Source organism: Podarcis bocagei (assembly GCF_964188305.1).
Source record: "Podarcis bocagei genome assembly, chromosome: 9".
NCBI classification, from domain to species: domain Eukaryota; kingdom Metazoa; phylum Chordata; class Lepidosauria; order Squamata; family Lacertidae; genus Podarcis; species Podarcis bocagei.
This window is the reverse complement of record NC_138134.1, coordinates 17,859,658-17,868,350: the sequence shown is the minus strand read 5'-3', so window position 1 is coordinate 17,868,350 and position 8,693 is coordinate 17,859,658. Positions and strand designations below refer to the sequence as shown.

The 8,693-nt window shown below is 44.9% G+C and overlaps 1 long non-coding RNA gene across 1 annotated transcript; it reads left to right on the top strand.

The window, feature by feature from the left end:
* Positions 1 to 230: 230 nt before the first annotated feature.
* Positions 231 to 1,860, top strand: LOC308594688. The gene is made up of 2 exons (XR_014011562.1): positions 231 to 819; positions 1,607 to 1,860. It is a non-coding gene; the product is annotated as an uncharacterized lncRNA (long non-coding RNA).
* Positions 1,861 to 8,693: the final 6,833 nt, after the last annotated feature.

The following is an 8,693-nucleotide window of genomic DNA, read 5'->3' as shown; positions in this document are numbered from 1 at the left end:
CATGTTCTTTTGTAATGGCAACAGCACCCACCTGAGAGATGCTGGAACTGAGTTCCAGTAAGGCCCAGCTGAAAAAAAGCTCTGCAAATCAGTCTCTTTCTGGTCTCTGTCACTTTTGTGTGTGTTTACCTGGAAGTCCTTTGACATTAGGCCATTTTCAGAGAAGCCTTGGCCCATACCATAGTCAACTTCCTAACAACAACAACAACTAATAGTAATAATAATAATAATAATAATAATAATAATAATAATAACTATTATTTATACCCCGCCCATGTGGCTGGGTTTCCCAAAAGAACATTAAAAATACGATAAAAGATCAAACATTAAAAACTTCCCTAAACAGGGCTGCCTTCAGATGTCTTCTAAAAGTCAGATAGTTGTTTATTTCCTTGACATCTGATGGGAGAGTGTTCCACAGGGCAGCTGCCACTACCGAGAAGGCCCTCTGCCTGGTTCCCTGTAACTTGGCTTCTCGCAATGAGGGAACCGCCAGAAGGCCCTTGGAGCTGGACTTCAGTGTCCGGGCTGAATGATGGGAGATGTTCCTTCAGGTATACTGGGCCGAGCAAAAATAACTACTGATCAAGGATCTAAAATTATTTGCGGGGGTTTTAGGAATATCCCTTCTACATTAGAACCAGGACACCGAGCCCAGAGAGACTTCTGCTCTCATGAATTGTGCTGTTGTTATGCAACTCTGATCAGTCTGCGCACCTTTCCGTCTTTAATGTACCTAATACCTCTGTTGTGATTTTCACTTTTGGTCTCCCGGCATTTCTTTCAGACCGAGGGTTAAACTTCGCAGAAACTTAGCAGGTATGGCTTTGGCTTTGAAACAAGGGACTGGAGGGCATATCTTACTTGACATGTTGCATTGTGAATTTCGAGCAAGGGTGTGGGAGGTCTAGCCCGACTTTGTTTGCGATCTGCACAGGTGTGCTTAGAACTTCAAAGCCAACTACAGTAGAGTTTACAGCTGGGAGGGGGGGAACATTTGTCAAACCCACAACAGCAAAAATCTGCTGAATATTCAGGTGGAGCCTTTTCCCCTCAAGTAATCAGCTCTGAACATCTATTTCCACATAAATGGAGGGTCTTCTCTGTAACACCTGAGACACCGATCAACTTGAAACAGGTTTCCCCTCCCACACAACAGTTGGTTTTGTCCTGCCTGTTACATATTATCTTGCACTTTCAATCTAATTTAATTTATACCAGTGAAGCGCATGGTTGATGAGGCCGTGCTTCAGATGTGGCAGTCACAAGAGTTTTGCATCCCCACCCTGGAAACAGGTGTGGCGAAACATGGAATGTGAGTAGTGGTCTGAGTGCGCTAACCAGCATTCTTTCCAATGTCTGCATCTTTAAAGGGCACTGCACATGGCGCTCTCTTTTGCATCAGATTATTCGGGAGGAGTGTGAGAGAGATACTTCAAAGGCGGCCTTCTGAAAGTAAATGCCATCTTTCAATTGACTGCCACAACCTTCAAGGGAGATATCAAATCGTATAGCATTTTGCATGGGTGTGGGGTCAAACTGGTGCTCATTTGTGAAAGACCTAATAACTTTGTCCTCAGTGACCACAGAACTACTTTTACTCAAGTGCCTGGAGATAGTTTATCATGTTGGATTTTCTTCCCCCACTTTGAAAACAGATGTGATACCTCAGCTGATCCTCGTCACGACCCAAGGAGAACTCAAAGAACTCCTAAGTAGGGATGGAAGGCTATGTCAACTTTGACTCTCATTTTTCCAGTCTGAAATTCAGTCCTCCACATTTTGTGGTGATATTTTTAAATTTTTAAAAAATCAGCATTTTCGTGCAAATATCTCCTAATAAACCCATTTTTAAATGCAGTTTGGACTAATGACACATTTTTGCAAGCAATTCCCCCTATAATATATCTCATATGTTATTTTAACTAATATATTCATTTTTATCCACAGTTTTGCCTAATGCAGTCGTACCTTGGTTCTTGAATACCTTGTGACTCGAACATTTTGGCTCTCGAATGCCGCAAACCAGAAGTGATCCAGTTCGCGAACATGTGATGGCTTCCGATTGGGCGCAGGAAGCTTCTGCAGCCAATCGGAAGCTGCGCCTTGGTTTTCAAATGTTTTCAGAAGTCAAAGAGACTTCCGGAACGGATTCCATTTGAGAACCAAGGTACGACTGTATGTGCATTTTGGTAACCATTGGTTGGAAAGCTGCATCACAAAATTCGGACGAGCGCAAATTTCAAAGGATGGCTGTGTTTTGGTTCACTTTTTGTTTAGGAAAGTGTGTATTAGTTAGAGCTGGCTTTAACTGTGTACCGAATCAAATTTGTCCTCCATCCCTACTGACAACTTAATCTTGTCCTGTCTGAATTGGCAGTACAGCCTGGAATGTACCCAACCCATCGCTGTAGCCGCATTATTTAGCAGAAGACGAATAATTACTATATTTGGGAAGTAATATTTGGAGAATTATATAAAATGAATTTTGAGGACTTCCTCCTACTTCAAGATGTAAATCAATTAGATGTTGGAACTTTGAATTCTCTTCTATGCAACGGTAGAATGGAGACCTGGCCAATAAGGAGAAAATTGTTGTTGTTGTTTAGTCGTTTAGTCGTGTCCGACTCTTCGTGACCCCATGGACCAGAGCATGCCTATCTTCCACTGCCTCCTGCAGTTTGGTCAGACTCATGTTTATGGCTTTGAGAACACCGTCCAACCATCTCGTCCTCTGTCATCCCCTTCTCCTTGTGCCCTCCATCTTTCCCAACATCAGGGTCTTTTCCAGGGAAACTTCTCTTCTAATGAGGTGGCCAAAGTATTGGAGTCTCAGCTTCAGGATCTGTCCTTCCAGTGAGCATTCAGGGCTCATATCCTATCCAGAAAGGAGAAAAATTACTTATAATAAATACAATTATTGTATCACAAGCTTTTGATGTTATTTGGCCATCAATCAAACATGGGGTTTCTCTTTTTTGAGGGGGGCCCTGTTCTGATTCTTATTCATTTTGTATTTCTACGTGCACTTATCCTAAAAATGTTATCGGCTTTAAATAACCATCACAACAGCAAACAATGCACTAAGTTGTAAATTGCGTTGCAGACATGACTTCAGACCTAGTGGACCACATTTAGATTTGGAGTGCAAGTCTGATCCATTTGAGATCAATCCGAGTTAATTGGGAGCGGGGTACATTCCCAGACTGCCTTTGTAATGGATGGCAATGATTACAGGGAGGGTTAAAAACTTGGGAGCTGCAACCTTCATAGCCGACTCTCTGACTTTGGAGGGTGCTTTGCTGGGTCAACCGAAAACTAGCTAACGAAACCAGCACAACATTCGTTTTCATTTGCTTCGTAATGATCTCAGTCTCCCTGGAGACTGCCGTGTGTTGCAAAACACAGGCTTGAGCCCTGCAGATGGTTAGGGCGGGGCTATCCATCTTAGGATGGCCTCAACAGGGTGTGTCCTTTGAAGGCTGGGGGTGAGCCCTGCGTATCTTATCTGCTGGAGTCAGCTGCCAGTGTTAGACGAGTACATGTTGTTTCTTTTTAAAGCGCTGGTCGTGTGATCCTCCATCAGAAATGCTTGGGAGTCTTTTTCCCCAGTTCCAAAACATTAGTTTAGGAAGTAAAAAACAAGAACGCAATAAAGAAAACAGTAAGATTCAGGAGAAAGCAATGAGGATCTAGGGCTATAATTCTGTGTATTCTTTCCTGGAAGTAAGCTCACAGTGGGACATCTCTGTAAACATGCATAAAATTGCCCTGTGGGATTAATTGCTTAAATAGCTACTATCACATGGACTTGCTAAGGAACATTGGAATTCATGTTATTAGAATCATAGAATCATAGAGTTGGAAGAGACCACAAGGGCCATCGAGTCCAACCCCCTGCCAAGCAGGAAACACCGTCAGAGCACTTCTGACATATGGTTGTAGAGCGGCTTTGTATGTACCTGGTTAAATGAATAATACAATTGCAAGTGTGCCTTTGGAGAGGGGTGTTTGTGTGCAATATGACAAATTTGGTTGGCTGTTAGGCATTAGGAACCTAGGAAGCAGGATTATGTAGATTCAGTATTGCCTGCACTGACTGGAAGGGGCTTCCTAGGGCTTCAGAGAGGGTGTCTCCCTGCCTTACCAGGGGGTGCCAGGAATTGAACCTGTGACCTTTTGCATGCAAACCAGATGCCTTAGCAACTGGGCTACAGCCCTTCTGCTTTGTCACATCTTTACCATTCCCAACATGATTCTGGATAGGTTATCATTTTGGAAGGATGAATAAGTGTGATGTGTGCCAAAATAGTTCTGAAACAAAGGGGAAGTGAGCATGGAGGAGAGAAGAAGAAGAAGAAGAAGAAGAAGAAGAAGAAGAAGAAGAAGAAGAAGAGTAGTAGTAGTAGTAGTAGTAGTAGTAGTAGTAGTAGTAGTAGTAGTAGTTTGGATTTGATATCCCGCCTTTCACTCCCTTTAAGGAGTCTCAAAGCAGCTAACATTCTCCTTTCCCTTCCTCCCCCACAACAAACACTCTGTGAGGTGAGTGGGGCTGAGAGACTTCAGAGAAGTGTGACTGGCCCAAGGTCACCCAGCAGCTGCATGTGGAGGAGCGGGGAAGTGAACCCGGTTCACCAGATTACGAGTCTACTGCTCTTAACCACTGCACCACACTGGCAATAAAGGTAACTCTTTTGGGGAATAGTCCCTCTGCTCCTCCCAGCCCCATTTTCATCCCCAAACTGTTTGCCTTATAATGTTCCTCACATTCCAGCTGGGAGCCAAGTGCTCTCCCGCTGTTTAGAAAACGACATAGTGGAAGGGTGCAGGGAAGGGTTGCCAGGGCCCAGGGCTGTGCAGAGGAGGTGGGTGGGAGAGAGAGAAACCGACAGAGTACGCATGCGCATTCAACTGCACCCGCGTCACCCAGGAGATTGCAGCTGCAGAGATAAGAAAAGAAGAGTTGTTCCATTGTCTGGATAGGTCACTTCCTGGTTTGCATGGAGATGCTGTTTTCAGTGGAGCCCAGTCACGGAAGCACACAGCTGTGTTGAGGCAGCACCGGGTGTTGAAATTTTGTGCCCCCTAACAATTTTGCACCTGGGACAACCACCCCTGTGACCCCACACCATGCCACCAGCAGGGAGTGAGTCCTGCTGTACCTTAAAGATTAACCTGATTTATTGTGGTTCTTGGAGGCAAAGCTTACTTCACTTGATAAACAAAAGATATCGCCAGGAGAAGAAAGCCAAACATATGTCGCTCTGCAATGAGCATCCTAGAAGGGAGTAAACTTTCCTGCTCCAAAGGATAGCAAACAGAACCCGAATTCAAAAAATAGAATTCCAAGGCGATTTTTCAAGGAGCTGCAACGTAGCCCTCCCTGTTACCTTGGATCCAAACCAGAAACTAAACGAAACCAGTACTGCTAAGCGGTTCACAATTGAAACTAAGAGAATAAAAGGCAAGGCTTTTGACAGTTATTTTCAGCGTATATAAGGAAGGCTCTCTCTCCTTCCAGTCATAGACAGATTGGCAGAAAACCAGAAAGCATAGAAGGGAGCGTGAAAGACAAGCGAATTCTGGAACTGATTATTCTCTAGTGTAAAAATGGTTCCTTGTCCATACAACGAGTACAATCCTATACATGCCTACTCAGATGTAAGTCTCATTGAGTTTGCAAGGGCTTCCTCCCAGTTCCAGGTAAGGTTGCAGCCGAAATTCTTATTTAATAGAAAAGGAGAGACCACAGCCTCTCACCATGTTTTCATGTGACAGCCCTGCTTTCCTGTGAAGCACCTACCTCTCCGTAACATGTTTTTCATTCAGTACAATTTGTTCTCCTTTTTCTGTCCAGCGTGACTGCTGGGTTATTGTTGTTGTTTTCTCGCTAAATCGCACTCGGCTCCACCTAGCAAACCACTCCCTTGAGGTTAGGCTGCAACCTTCCCTTTCAGATAAACGTAGAGAGGAACAGATGCTGAAGGGCCCTATGTGCTATTTCTCACCACGGGTAAAAACTCAGCACTTCTCATTTCCCCTGGTCCCGATTATGGACTCAGTCAAGAGCAAATCTTTGAAACACCAAAGTTATTCTGCAGTTTTCGGGCATTGTTTTGCTTGCTTTATAAGGTTGCACAGTAACCGCGCAGAAAGTGAATCCTGCTTTTATCTAATCTAATTAGGAAGAAGATGGATGCAACGTAAAAGTTAAGCACAAGTGGTTTTTGAGCACATTTTTTTCTGTCCTGAAAACGGATGGCTCTCAGAATGCAGCAAATGTATGCTCTAACTACTTCCACCACAGTCAAAACATTGCATCTGTCTTCACCTTTAATCAATGCTCATTTGGTGTGGAAGAACAGACCTTGCTTGTTCAACTCAAGGCACCAGAAAGATGAGGCAGTTCCTGGCATACAGATCAGAAACTTCCTGGTCTCTGGGAATCAGGGCCACATGTACTTAGTCCCATTAAACCTTATGAGCTTACTTTTTATTAGACATGCATAAAATTACATGGTTCATCTCCCAATTCCCGTCCCCAAAATTCCTAGCATCCAACACATTTTAACCTTTTGGAATGGGGGTGTATGGGATGTTAGAGGAGGGGTAGTACCTCTGGTGGGGGGATGTATTTGGGAGAAGAAAAGGGTTAGGAGTAAACCCCACACAAATCCAGAGTGGAGTTCCTAAGGCAGTTGGATGATGCTTTGTACACCTCTGGCATCTCTTCAGCTAAGCTGGTGGCAAATGTTGTTGTTGTTTAGTCGTTTAGTCGTGTCCGACTCTTTGTGACCCCATGGACCAGAGCATACCAGGCATTTCTGTCTTCCATTGCCTCCCGCAGTTTAGTCAAACTGATGCTGGTAGCTTCGAGAACACTGTCCAACCATCTCGTCCTCTGTCGTCCCCTTCTCCTAGTGCCCTCCATCTTTCCCAACATCAGGGTCTTTTCCAGGGAGTCTTCTCTTCTCATGAGGTGGCCAAAGTATTGGAGCCTCAGCTTCAGGATCTGTCCTTCCAGTGAGCACTCAGGGATGATTTCCTTCAGAATGGACGGGTTTGATCTTCTTGCAGTCCATGGGACTCTCAAGAGTCTCCTCCAGCACCATAATTCAAAAGCATCAATTCTTCGGCGATCAGCCTTCTTTATGGTCCAGCTCTCACTTCCATACATCACTACTGGGAAAACCATAGCTTTAACTATACGGACCTTTGTTGGCAAGGTGATGTCTCTGGTGCCAAATGTATCACTCTGCTTTTCTTTGGACTGCATCAGCAAGGCTAAGAGGGAGACCTTGTTGTCTGGGCAGTCCAGGACCTCCACACACACTGCCCAGGCTTGCGCCCAGGAGAGAGATCAATTCAGTACAGCTAGCACAGCAGTTTGGCTTCACCCCTGAGACGCACTCGATTGTCTTTCAAGACACACAGACACCAAGAAGCTTTGGAATAAATGATATTGGGGGCTCATTTAAGGTAGACGCTCTTGCTCAAGCCGCCCTCCTCCCCAAAATGTAGAGAAAACAATGCCTATACAACCAGGGTAGACATCCTCCACTAAGATGGTCCTCATGACAGAATGGTGCATGCTCTAGTTATCTCCCGCTTGGACTACTGCAATGCACTTTATGTGAGGCTAACTTTAAGGATGACCCTGAAACTACTACTAATCCAGAATGTGGCAGCTAGACACTAGAATGGGAGTGGCCTCCTAGACCATATAACACCACCGGTCCTGAAAGACTTACATTGGCTCCCAGTACGTTTCCGAGCACAATTCAAAGTGTTGCTGTTGACCTTTAAAGCCCTAAACGGCCTCGGCCCAGTATACCTGAAGGAGCGTCTCCACCCTCATCGTTCAGCCCGGACACTGAGGTCCAGCGCCGAGGGCCTTCTGGCGGTTCCCTCACTGCGAGAAGTGAGGTTACAGGGAACCGGGCAGAGGGCCTTCTTGGTGGTGGCACCCGCCCTGTGGAATGCCCTCTCATCAGATGTCAAGCAAATAAACAACTATCTGACTTTTAGAAGACACCTGACGGCAGCCTGAAGGCAGCCCTGTTTTGGGAAGTTTTTAATGTTTGATGTTTCACTGTGTTTTTAATATTATGTTGGGAGCCGCCCAGAGTGGCTGGGGAAACCCAGCCAGATGGGAGGGGTATAAATAATAAATAAATTGCTATTATTATTACTCAATGGGGTGAAATATAGAGAGGCACTGCACTCTCTGAATAAGGGTTTCTACAATGCGCTCTCTCTCCATGCCCTTGGCCCATCATAATGATAGCACCTTGCTAGCCCTCAATATTCCGCAACTTCTGCCAGCAGCCATCCGTTCTAGTTAAGTGCATTTGTTCTGCATTTGATTTGGAGGTCATGTCCCTGACCCAAATCTATAACGTATCCATGTCTTCTTTCAAAAAACCAACACCACGAATCTGGAGAATGGTGTGTGATATATCCTTTGGCCAAAGGCCTAACTGGGAGAAAACTTACGTGTGCTTGTTCTGAAAGCCATGCAGCCCGACATTTTTGAACGCTTCAATTTTTGATCCTCCAACTTTTCTCCTCTCCAAGTGGAGGCGAGGTTTTCCAGAGCTGTCGAATTGAGATGTCAGCTTATGCAAGAACAGCTGCTTCAATCTTGAGTAAATGCGTACACACAGGGGAAAAAACTTCTTCGCTGTTTAATC